The 14,193-nt window shown below is 43.4% G+C and overlaps 1 long non-coding RNA gene across 1 annotated transcript; it reads right to left on the bottom strand.

The window, feature by feature from the left end:
• Positions 1-5,598: 5,598 nt before the first annotated feature.
• On the bottom strand, positions 5,599-12,569 carry LOC141084861 (uncharacterized). The gene is made up of 2 exons (XR_012231144.1): positions 12,099-12,569; positions 5,599-6,930 (listed from the first exon to the last, which is right to left on the bottom strand). It is a non-coding gene; the product is annotated as an uncharacterized lncRNA (long non-coding RNA).
• Positions 12,570-14,193: the final 1,624 nt, after the last annotated feature.

Below are 14,193 nucleotides of genomic sequence, written 5' to 3'. Positions count from 1 at the left end.
TCCCCTTGGTTGTCAGCAGGAGGAGACTATGGAGCACTTCATATGTGATTGCTGGGGAGGGAGGAAGATCTGGGAGGAAGTGTCAGATAATCTAAAAATCCCCAGACTGCGGACCCTAAAGTATCCCGACATAATCTATGGTGTCCCCTCCACTGTTAGTAACGTCAACAGAGAGACGATGTACATTATAATCAATGTCATCAAATACTATCACTGGCACATGAGAACCCGGGTGTCACTGCACAATGAGCTGTTCGATCACACCGCTGCCGCCAATCAGGTTATGTCAGAACTCCGGTGGATAAAATCACTGGAAGTTGGAAGGAGTCCAAGAAACACAACGTTATGGAGAAACGTAAAATTCAGTTAGAAAATATGATGATTTTTTTTTTTTTTTTCTTTTCTAACTTTTTCTATCCCCAGGTGTGGACACTTTAATTTATTTATGAATATGATCTGACTATGTAATGCTGTGTATATATTACCTAAGTGGTTTGTGTTTTGTAATACTGGATGATTTTTGTTTTATTATAATTGTATATATGTTTGGTTTATAATAAAAATTGCCCCTATGTACAAGAATATAACTACTATAATACTGCCCTCTATGTGCAAGAATATAGCTACTATAATACTGCTCCTGTGTACAAGAATATAACTACTATAATACTGTCCCTATGTACAAGAATCTAACTACTATAATACTGCCCCTATGTACTAGAATATAACTACTATAATACTGCCCCTATGTACTAGAATATAACTACTATAATACTGCCCCCTATGTACAAGAATATAACTGCTATAATACTGCCCCTATGTACAAGAATATAACTGCTATAATACTGCCCCTATATACAAGAATATAACTGCTATAATACTGCCCCTATGTACAAGAATCTAACTACTATAATACTGCCCCTATGTACAAGAATCTAACTACTATAATACTGCCCCTATGTACTAGAATATAACTACTATAATACTGCCCGTATGTACTAGAATATAACTACTATAATACTGCCCCCTATGTACAAGAATATAACTACTATAATACTGCCCCCTATGTACAAGAATATAACTACTATAATACTGCCCCCTATGTACAAGAATATAACTGCTATAATACTGCCCACTATGTACAAGAATATAACTGCTATAATACTGCTCACTATGTACAAGAATATAACTGCTATAATACTGCTCACTATGTACAAGAATATAACTGCTATAATACTGCTCCCTATGTACAAGAATATAACTGCTATAATACTGCTCCCTATGTACAAGAATATAACTGCTATAATACTGCTCCCTATGTACAAGAATATAACTACTATAATACTGCTCCCTATGTACAAGAATATAACTACTATAATACTGCTCCTATGTACAAGAATATGACTACTATAATACTGCTCCTATGTACAAGAATATAACTACAATAATACTGCCCCTATGTACAAGAATATAACTGTCAGGAACACCGCACTGCACTTGCTCACTGAGCCAGTGCGCGTGTCCTGAGTATAAACACTGTGCACAAAGATACCTGCGGAGCGGGCAGCAGTGATGACAATGCATGCTCCAGGACCTGAAGCGCGTGACTGCTGGGGGCGTGGCCTAAGCTCCACAGAGCTAGGAGCTGCAGGGAAACTCCTAGAAAGGTAACTACAGGACAATGTTACCAAGGGGCATAGACAGAGACAGAAACCAGATCAAGCCGAGGTCAAAGCACAAGATAGCAATACAGTACCAAAGAATTAGACAGAAAGGACAGTCAGGGCGTAGCAATAGATCAGAAAACCAGAACGGGCATTAGACGGTACAATAGGGGTAACCTGTAATGGAGTAACGATAGCCAAGCCAGGAGGTCAGAACCAGAAAGGACAATTGTACAAAAACGAGAGACAGAGTACGAGTGAAGGAACAAGCCAGGTCATACACGGGAAGCAAACAAACAAGGCAGAGTACACACACACCAGGGGTCAGACACACTGGAACAGCAGTATAACTGACAGAGAATGCTAGTTTGGAATGAGCATAAATACCCCTCCCAGATCCAAAGAGAGGCTGGCAAAAGTTAACCCTGTGAGAACAGGACATTAACCATGTCCTAACCATGACAATAACTACCACAATACTGCTCCCTATGTACAAGAATATAACTACTATAATACTGCTCCCTATGTACAAGAATATAACTACTATAAAACTGCCCCTATGTTCAATATAACTATTATAATACTGCTCCTATGTACAAGAATATAACTACTATAATACTGCTCCTATGTACAAGAATATAACTACTATAATACTGCCCCCTAAGTTCAAGAATATAAGTACTATAATACTGCTCCTATGTACAAGAATATAACCACTATAACACTGCCCCCTATTTACAAGAATATAACTACTATAATACTGCCCCCTATGTACAAGAATATAACTACTATAATACTGCTCCTGTGTACAAGAATATAACTACTATAATACTGCCCCTATGTACAAGAATATAACTACTGTAATACTGCTCCTATGTACAAGAATATAACTACTGTAATACTGCTCCTATGTACAAGAATATAACTACTGTAATACTGCTCCTATGTACAAGAATATAACTACTATAATACTGCCCCTATGTACAAGAATATAACTACTATAATACTGCTCCTATGTACAAGAATATAACTACTATAATACTGCTCCTATGTACAAGAATATAACTACTATAATACTGCTCCTATGTACAAGAATATAACTACTATAATACTGCCCCTATGTACAAGAATATAACTACTATAATACTGCCCCTATGTACAAGAATATAACTACTATAATACTGCCCCTATGTACAAGAATATAACTACTATAATACTGCCCCTATGTACAAGAATATAACTACGATAATACTGCTCCTATGTACAAGAATATAGCTACTATAATATTGCCCCTATGTACAAGAATATAACTACGATAATACTGCTCCTATGTACAAGAATATAACTACTATAATACTGCCCCTATGTATAAGGCTATAACTACTATAATACTGCCCCTATGTACAAGAATATAACTACGATAATACTGCTCCTATGTACAAGAATATAACTACCATAATACTGCCCCTATATATAAGAATATAACTCCTATAATACTGCCCCTATATAAGACTATAACTCCTATAATAACACCTCTGTCTGATGTAACTGCTATCTTGGTATCTTAGGTAATGATCCTTTCTGCATTCACGTGTTGTTATGGAATCTTGAAGGCTTGTGAATGACTTGTGAGCGCAGTGTTACCGCAGGCTTGTCTTCGTGGTATGCCGAGCTCAGCTCGTTAGCACAGGCCTGCAGGTACAATAATAGTAATTACATCCGTACAGTATATTGATATATATGGGACTTACTAGGCTTTGTCTCTTTATTTGGAATCGCAGGTGAAGACTGAGAAATATCAGATCCACCTGACTCCATCCACAATGATAGGGAATGGAGCTGGGTTTACAAAGTTTGACACAAAGTTACAGATTATTACACCAATCACCTCTCTGCAGAGCATCACTCATCTACATTGTAATGTATCCTGCAGATTATTACACCACTGACCTCTCTGCAGATCATCGCCCCTCCACCTCCTGACAGATACATAGTGATAAATCCTGCAGATTATTACACCACTGACCTCTCTGCAGAGCATTGCTCCTCCACCTCCTGACAGATACATAGTGATATATCCTGCAGATTATTACACCACTGACCTCTCTGCAGAGCATCACTCCTCCACCTCCTGACAGATACATAGTGCTATATCCTAAGAACAATTGGTAGCAAGATGAGCTGGAAAACTTAGTCAACCACATGTTAACAATGGATGTACTGGTGACCACCATCAAGATTCCAGCACATCATGAGACAGTGCAGGACACACTGTATGTATATATACAGTGGGGAAAAAAAGTATTTAGTCAGTCAGCAATAGTGCAAGTTCCACCACTTAAAAAGATGAGAGGCGTCTGTAATTTACATCATAGGTAGACCTCAACTATGGGAGACAAACTGAGAAAAAAAAATCCAGAAAATCACATTGTCTGTTTTTTTTTAATTTTATTTGCATATTATGGTGGAAAATAAGTATTTGGTCAGAAACAAGCAATCGAGATTTCTGGCTCTCACAGACCTGTAACTTCTTCTTTAAGAGTCTCCTCTTTCCTCCACTCATTACCTGTAGTAATGGCACCTGTTTAAACTTGTTATCAGTATAAAAAGACACCTGTGCACACCCTCAAACAGTCTGACTCCAAACTCCACTATGGTGAAGACCAAAGAGCTGTCAAAGGACACCAGAAACAAAATTGTAGCCCTGCACCAGGCTGGGAAGACTGAATCTGCAATAGCCAACCAGCTTGGAGTGAAGAAATCAACTGTGGGAGCAATAATTAGAAAATGGAAGACATACAAGACCACTGATAATCTCCCTCGATCTCGTGCTCCACGCAAAATCCCACCCCGTGGGGTCAGAATGATCACAAGAACGGTGAGCAAAAATCCCAGAACCACGCGGGGGGAGCTAGTGAATGAACTGCAGAGAGCTGGGACCAATGTAACAAGGCCTACCATAAGTAACACACTACGCCACCATGGACTCAGATCCTGCAGTGCCAGACGTGTCCCACTGCTTAAGCCTGTACATGTCCGGGCCTGTCTGAAGTTTGCTAGAGAGCATTTGGATGATCCAGAGGAGTTTTGGGAGAATGTCCTATGGTCTGATGAAACCAAACTGGAACTGTTTGGTAGAAACACAACTTGTCGTGTTTGGAGGAAAAAGAATACTGAGTTGCATCCATCAAACACCATACCTACTGTAAAGCATGGTGGTGGAAACATCATGCTTTGGGACTGTTTCTCTGCAAAGGGGCCAGGACGACTGATCTGGGTACATGAAAGAATGAATGGGGCCATGTATCGTGAGATTTTGAGTGCAAACCTCCTTCCATCAGCAAGGGCATTGAAGATGAAACGTGGCTGGGTCTTTCAACATGACAATGATCCAAAGCACACCGCCAGGGCAACGAAGGAGTGGCTTCGTAAGAAGCATTTCAATGTCCTGGAGTGGCCTAGCCAGTCTCCCGATCTCAACCCTATAGAAAACCTTTGGAGGGAGTTGAAAGTCCGTGTTGCCAAGCGAAAAGCCAAAAACATCACTGCTCTAGAGGAGATCTGCATGGAGGAATGGGCCAACATACCAACAACAGTGTGTGGCAACCTTGTGAAGACTTACAGAAAACGTTTGACCTCTGTCATTGCCAACAAAGGATATATCACAAAGTATTGAGATGAAATTTTGTTTCTGACCAAATACTTATTTTCCACCATAATATGCAAATAAAATGAAAAAAAAACAGACAATGTGATTTTCTGGATTTTTTTTTCTCAGTTTGTCTCCCATAGTTGAGGTCTACCTATGATGTAAATTACAGACGCCTCTCATCTTTTTAAGTGGTGGAACTTGCACTATTGCTGACTGACTAAATACTTTTTTTCCCCACTGTATATACCAACACCAATGAAAAACAGTGTAACAAGTCCAATATAAAAATAAGATAGCAATCTTTATTATAAACAGATGAGGCACAATAGAGCTAAAAAGTGACACTACAAAAATGGCAGTGTATACTGAGCCACAGATAGATCAATACTGTATATATAGAAAAAGTAACCCATTGGCAATGTGAAAATAAGTGTTGTATAGGCAAAAGTAATGCATGGAAGTGCCATCAGAATAAAGGGAACAATCCCTGGCTAAACCATCAAAAGTGGAAATACTGCCTAGACATAAATGAGTAGGATCACATACCTAATGGGGAATGCAGCTCAGTATACACAGCCGTACCCCAATGCGCGTTTCGGAGAAGTTCCTTCCTCAGGGGGCGTGTGCTAGGGCCGATATCAGTTCAATTTATAGGATAATCACGGGGACCATTAATTATGCCCGGTATGTGTAAAACCCTCCCCACCATCCCAACATGGCAACCGCCGCTGGCGCTGACACACAACGGGGCCCCGTGATGTCAGACGCCAGACAGTGGGCGGAAGGGAGGAGGAGACAGGTGACATCATCCGGCACGTCAACCCGCGCATGCGCAGACTGTACTAATGCAGCCGTGGCCATCTTAGAAGGGGGCAGACCGATAAAGAAACCACATAGTACATAATAAGCATATATCGCCGTGGTACATAGTGCGATCAAAAGTCACAAGTGGATATTTGGGCCGCAAGTGAAAATACATATATAACGGTGACATGTCAATAATGAAAATATGACATCATCCTGCACGTCAACCCGCGCATGCGCAGACTGCAATAATGCAGCCTCGGCCATCTTAGAAAAGGGCAGACCGAGAAAAAACAACATAATACATAATAAGCATATATCGCCGTGTTACATAGTGTGATCAGACGTCACAGACGGATATTCAGGCCGCAAGTAAGAATACATATATAAGGGTGACATGCCAAAAATGACAATATATCATATGAAATCACATTAGTAAAACATGAATAAGGGCACATTTATATACTTGATAACCCTTTAAGACCAACAAGTATTTTATATGTATGAGAACAACAATTGCCATGGAAGTACATTATACCCACTACAATTATCTAGAACAACAGGGTATTGTATAATATATAGAGAACAAAACATACACAACATCAATACCTAATTATGTTTATTGTTGTTAGATAATAAAAAATCCTAGAAATTACATCCATAGGCTTATTTGGATTAAATGAAAACAAAGAACCACGGATCAGGGCTTCAAAGGTTGATAGACAGACGTGGGAAACAACCGAAGGCTGGTATATATCAGATCCATCCCAAAATTGAACAGACGCCGGCCAGAATGGAAAACAACGGTCACTGGAATTTAAAAACAGAAAATGATTAAAACACACACTAAAAAAGTGTCACATAGGCGGACATAGGTCTATAGAAAAGGGGCAAAAGAAAGGCATTCATTAAGCCCATGTGGATGGACTGTCTTAAGCTGCCATATCCATTTTGATTCAAGCTGACCAAGTCGCTTGGATAAACTGCCACCCCTGATATCAATTCTTAGGGCATCAATGCCTCTAACTTTCAACTGGGTAGCATCACAGGCGTGATGATCCTTGAAGTGGCGTGGAATGGTCTTTAGGGTGGTGGAGTCCTCATGTGTGCGTGCTGCCAGGATCCCCAACACATGCTCCCTTACCCTCACTTAGAACTGACGCGTAGTGAGACCAACGTAAATCAAATCACAGGGGCAAGTAGCATAATAGATGACATACCTTGTGGTACAAGTAATGCGTTGACGGATGGCATAAGTCTTAGTACCACTGGAATCAGAAAAGGAACTGCTATGTAATATGTTGGGGCATGCCACGCAGCCGCCACATGGGACACAACCCAACCTAGGGGTAAGGGCATTCAAAAATGTAGTCGGTTTTTCTGCAGAATAATGGCTGTTAACCAGGTGATCTCTGAGATTTTTGGCACGTCGGAACGACATAGATGGTTTGTCTGTCAAAAAATTCTTCATGATTGGATCAATCTGTAAAATAGGCCACGCTTTCTTTAATGCCTGACGTACAGAATCAGATCTAGAACTGAATGTTGTCACAAATCTGACGGTCTGACTTGTGTTCACAGGTCTAGTTAAGTGAGAACGATATAGTAACTCCTGACGGGAGGTATATTTCGCCCTATTAAAGGCCTTCTTAATAGACCTGCGACTATAGCCACGTGCTAGAAAGCGTTGACGTAGGATTTCTGCTTGCCGAAAAAAATCATTATCCGTAGAGCAGATCCTACGAAGCCTTAAAAATTGACCCACTGGGACAGCTCGAATAATATGTTTAGGGTGGCTAGAAGATGCATGTAATACTAAATTGGTGGAGGTTGTCTTCCTGTAGATGTCAGTCTGCAACACCCCAGCATGGTCCCTCCTAATGGTAACATCAAGGAAATCCAAAGATTTAGTACTGTGTGTAAAAGTAAGGTGAATGTTGCGGTCATTGGTGTTACACCACTGACCTCTCTGCAGAGCATCGCTCCTCCACCTCCTAACAGATACACAGCGATATATCCTGCAGATTATTACACCACTGACCTCTCTGCAGAGCATCGCTCCTCCACCTCCTAACAGATACACAGCGATATATCCTGCAGATTATTACACCACTGTCCTCTCTGCAGAGCATCGCTCCTCCACCTCCTAACAGATACACAGCGATATATCCTGCAGATTATTACACCACTGTCCTCTCTGCAGAGCATTGCTCCTCCACCTCCTGACAGATACATAGTGATATATCCTGCAGATTATTACACCACTGACCTCTGCAGAGCATCGCTCCTCCACCTCCTGACAGATACATAGTGCTACATCCTGCAGATTATTACACCACTGACCTCTCTGCAGAGCATCGCTCCTCCACCTCCTGACAGATACATAGTGATATATCCTACAGATTATTACACCACTGACCTCTCTGCAGAGCATCGCTCCTCCACCTCCTAACAGATACACAGCGATATATCCTGCAGATTATTACACCACTGACCTCTCTGCAGAGCATCGCTCCTCCACCTCCTAACAGATACACAGCGATATATCCTGCAGATTATTACACCACTGTCCTCTCTGCAGAGCATTGCTCCTCCACCTCCTAACAGATACACAGCGATATATCCTGCAGATTATTACACCACTGTCCTCTCTGCAGAGCATTGCTCCTCCACCTCCTGACAGATACATAGTGATATATCCTGCAGATTATTACACCACTGACCTCTGCAGAGCATCGCTCCTCCACCTCCTGACAGATACATAGTGCTACATCCTGCAGATTATTACACCACTGACCTCTCTGCAGAGCATCGCTCCTCCACCTCCTGACAGATACATAGTGATATATCCTACAGATTATTACACCACTGACCTCTCTGCAGAGCATCGCTCCTCCACCTCCTAACAGATACACAGCGATATATCCTGCAGATTATTACACCACTGCCCTCTCTGCAGAGCATCGCTCCTCCACCTCCTGACAGATACATAGTGATATATCCTGCAGATTATTACACCACTGTCCTCTCTGCAGAGCATCGCTCCTCCACCTCCTGATACATAGTGATATATCCTGCAGATTATTACACCACTGACCTCTCTGCAGAGCATCGCTCCTCCACCTCCTAACAGATACACAGCGATATATCCTGCAGATTATTACACCACTGTCCTCTCTGCAGAGCATCGCTCCTCCACCTCCTGACAGATACATAGTGATATATCCTGCAGATTATTACACCACTGACCTCTGCAGAGCATCGCTCCTCCACCTCCTGACAGATACATAGTGCTACATCCTGCAGATTATTACACCACTGACCTCTCTGCAGAGCATCGCTCCTCCACCTCCTGACAGATACATAGTGATATATCCTACAGATTATTACACCACTGACCTCTCTGCAGAGCATCGCTCCTCCACCTCCTAACAGATACACAGCGATATATCCTGCAGATTATTACACCACTGCCCTCTCTGCAGAGCATCGCTCCTCCACCTCCTGACAGATACATAGTGATATATCCTGCAGATTATTACACCACTGTCCTCTCTGCAGAGCATCGCTCCTCCACCTCCTGACAGATACATAGTGATATATCCTGCAGATTATTACACCACTGTCCTCTCTGCAGAGCATCGCTCCTCCACCTCCTGACAGATACATAGTGCTACATCCTGCAGATTATTACACCACTGACCTCTCTGCAGACCATCGCTCCTCCACCTCCTGACAGATACATAGTGATATATTCTACAGATTATTACACCACTGACCTCTCTGTAGAGCATCGCTCCTCCACCTCCTGACATACATAGTGATATATCCTGCAGATTATTACACCACTGCCCTCTCTGCAGAGCATCGCTCCTCCACCTCCTGACAGATACACAGTGATATATCCTGCAGATTATTACACCACTGACCTCTCTGCAGAGCATCGCTCCTCCACCACCTGACAGATACATAGTGATATATCCTGCAGTTTATTACACCACTGACCTCTCTGCAGAGCATCGCTCCTCCACCTCCTGACAGATACACAGTGATATATCCTGCAGATTATTACACCACTGTCCTCTCTGCAGAGCATCGCTCCTCCACCTCCTGACAGATACAGTGATATATCCTGCAGATTATTACACCACTGACCTCTCTGCAGAGCATCGCTCCTCCACCTCCTGACAGATACACAGTGATATATCCTGCAGATTATTACACCACTGTCCTCTCTGCAGAGCATCGCTCCTCCACCTCCTGACAGATACATAGTGATATATCCTGCAGATTATTACACCACTGTCCTCTCTGCAGAGCATCGCTCCTCCACCTCCTGACAGATACATAGTGCTACATCCTGCAGATTATTACACCACTGACCTCTCTGCAGACCATCGCTCCTCCACCTCCTGACAGATACATAGTGATATATTCTACAGATTATTACACCACTGACCTCTCTGTAGAGCATCGCTCCTCCACCTCCTGACAGATACATAGTGCTACATCCTGCAGATTATTACACCACTGCCCTCTCTGCAGAGCATCGCTCCTCCACCTCCTGACAGATACACAGTGATATATCCTGCAGATTATTACACCACTGACCTCTCTGCAGAGCATCGCTCCTCCACCTCCTGACAGATACATAGTGATATATCCTACAGATTATTACACCACTGACCTCTCTGTAGAGCATCGCTCCTCCACCTCCTGACAGATACATAGTGCTACATCCTGCAGATTATTACACCACTGCCCTCTCTGCAGAGCATCGCTCCTCCACCTCCTGACAGATACACAGTGATATATCCTGCAGATTATTACACCACTGACCTCTCTGCAGAACATCGCTCCACCACCTCCTGACAGATACATAGTGATATATCCTGAAGATTATTACACCACTGAACTCTCTGCGGATCATCGCTCCTCCTGACAGATACATAGTGATATATCCTGCAGATTATTACACCACTGACCTCTCTGCGGAGCATCGCTCCTCCTCCTCCTGACAGATACATAGTGATATATCCTGCAGATTATTACACCACTGACCTCTCTGCGGAGCATCGCTCCTCCATCTCCTGACAGATACACAGTGATATATCATGTAGATTATTACACCACTGACCTCTCTGCAGAGCATCGCGCCTCCACCTCCTGACAGATACATTGATATATCCTGCAGATTATTACACCACTGTCCTCTCTGCAGAGCATCGCTCCTCCACCTCCTGACAGATACAGTGATATGTCCTGCAGATTATTACACCACTGACCTCTCTGCAGAGCATCACTCCTCCACCTCCTGACAGATACATAGTGATATATCATGTAGATTATTACACCACTGACCTCTCTGCAGAGCATCACTCCTCCACCTCCTGACAGATACACAGTGATATATCATGTAGATTATTACACCACTGACCTCTCTGCAGAGCATCGCGCCTCCACCTCCTGACAGATACAGTGATATATCCTGCAGATTATTACATCACTGTCCTCTCTGCAGAGCATCGCTCCTCCACCTCCTGACAGATACAGTGATATATCCTGCAGATTATTACACCACTGACCTCTCTGCAGAGCATCACTCCTCCACCTCCTGACAGATACAGTGATATATCCTGCAGATTATTACACCACTGTCCTCTGCAGAGCATCGCTCCTCCACCTCCTAACAGATACACAGCGATATATCCTGCAGATTATTACACCACTGTCCTCTCTGCAGAGCATCACTCCTCCACCTCCTGACAGATAAATAGTGATATATCCTGCAGATTATTACACCACTGACCTCTCTGCAGAACATCACTCCTTCACCTCCTGACAGATACAGTGATATATCCTGCAGATTATTACATCTAGCAACAAAACGCAGTTGCATATTGGTGCAAGGGAAGAGAACACCCAATGATGTGCCTCCCTAGGAAAAACTACACCAACTCCAAAATACATATTATTACATCTAGTATATCGCCATCATATACTGTGTCCCGGGTTCCATAACAGACGTTGCTCTGCTGCAGCTTTTTCTGCTGCTCTTCATATTCTGGACTGTTCCAGGTTGTCCTCCATGTTCTCTGCTCCGGGCCATGGAGGTCTTCTGTAATGACGCCATTAGCGTCCCTGGGATTCGCACTCCTTCCTCCGCTGCTGATTCCATCTCCTCTCTGTATTAGAAATTAGCGCAGTTCAGAATGAATTGCTTTCCTTTCCTTGTAACGCTCACATTACCCCACGAGGATAATGGCCACCGCTCGCTGGATGATTATGGGGCTTGCTGCAGATGAGTCTTGCCGGACAGCTTAATCTGCGCTGTGCCAGCTTAGCCCACTGTGGCTGCTCGGTTCTCCTCGGCTGCCGCTCCTCCTTCATTCGTGGCACAGAGGCCTGGCAGTGGTCATTGTGTTCATTACTGCCCAGTCTGCTGAGGTCAGAGAGATGAACTGTCTGAAGAAAGCAGCCCCGGGTCACACCGACCACTAACAAGCTGTGAGCGGATCTCATCATGAGCCTGCACAAGGGTGCAAATCCTGACCCCAGGCTCCTTGCAGTGACATCACGTGCTGATGATCTGATCATCACTCAACAATTATTAAGTGATCGTTACTGAAAAATCAATAGTTCAATCGAATAGAATAGACTTTGCAATAAAACTTATTGGAGAAATCTGTTTCTTTTTCCACTTCTGAGCCACTTCTCCTGCCCCTGAACTCATTATGGACTCTGGAAAAGAGCTAAAGTCCATCCTGCTCAAGACGAGATGTATCGCCAAATCAATGAGGGATTAGAGCACAGCTGGCGGAGGGAAGGACAGAGGGAAAGAGAGGCAGAGAGACAGGTTGTACTGCTGCTTGTTAGTGTTTCCCTCATCCCAAAGCTGGATTCACAGCTATACTGCTCAGTACTTTTGTAGAATCTTGATGACCTCTATTCTGTTGCTTTATATTATACTTCCACCCAGTTCTGGAGTACCAGCACCACTTCTTCATACTATCCCCACTATGCCACTTCTAGTGAACGTTTCTCATCTGCACAGTGTTGGATTCACAGCTACTCTCTTTTGTTACTGCTGTATAATGTCTTCCATGCTGCTGCTTTGTAGTATATCTGCACCCAGTGCTGGAATACCTCTTTTTTAATTTCACCACTATGCTGCATCTAGTAAGCTTTTTATCTCAGCTATACTGTACTATTTAGCACTGATGTTTAACATCCTTAATGCGTATGATGTCACTATCTCCACAGTGTTGGATTCATAGGTACACTGTTCATTACTGCCGTATAATGTCTCCACTCTGCTGCTTTGTACTATGCCTCCACTCCACCCAATGCTGGATTTACAGGTACATTGTTCATTACTGCCATATAATGTCTCCTCACTGCTGCTTTGTACTATGCCTGCACCCAGTGCTGGATTTACAACTGCAATGTTCATCACTGCCGTATAATGTATCTACATTGCTGCTTTGTACTATGCCTCTGTGGTGCCCCTGAGGGTTCAATCGCCACAGTGGTACTGCACCTAATCCAGAGGTGTGGTACTCCGCACTCAGGTAAGGAGGGAGTACCACCCAGAACTCACACACTTGCATCCAACACCAGACCTCTCAGGCGCAGGGAGGGAGTGAGTAGAGGGTGTGGGTGGAGAAAGCAGCAGGGGAGTAGCTTAAGGAAGTGACAGTGAGAAAGTGAGTTAGTTGGAGCTGGGGACTTGAGCAGTGAGGAGCTCGTCCCTAGACCAGAAGACAGTAGAAGGAGAGAAAGGAAAGATGGAAGAACAGAAAGATAAGCTTCAGTGGGAGAAAGAAAGAAGAGGTCCTAGGGGCCGGGTATTGAGGAGTCCACCCATGGGGCCTGTATCCATGCTGACTGTAGTCGGATGGAGGGACTAGGTCGCAGTGGGGGACCGGCCCCAGACTACTGGAGAAACTAAGGACTCATCTAGCTAACTGGAGGATGCAGTATCTTCATGTGCTGCAGCCAAATCCATACACATTTGCTGAAAAGGCAACCAGATAGGATCAAGGGTCGACTAAGAGAACGTTGACCGACAGG

Source organism: Dendrobates tinctorius, unplaced genomic scaffold (assembly GCF_039654945.1).
Source record: "Dendrobates tinctorius isolate UK_male_01 unplaced genomic scaffold, ASM3965494v1 ptg000028l, whole genome shotgun sequence".
In the NCBI taxonomy this organism is placed as follows: Eukaryota; Metazoa; Chordata; class Amphibia; order Anura; family Dendrobatidae; genus Dendrobates; species Dendrobates tinctorius.
The sequence above is the reverse complement of the archived record's forward strand: the minus strand, read 5'-3'. Positions and strand labels throughout refer to the sequence as shown.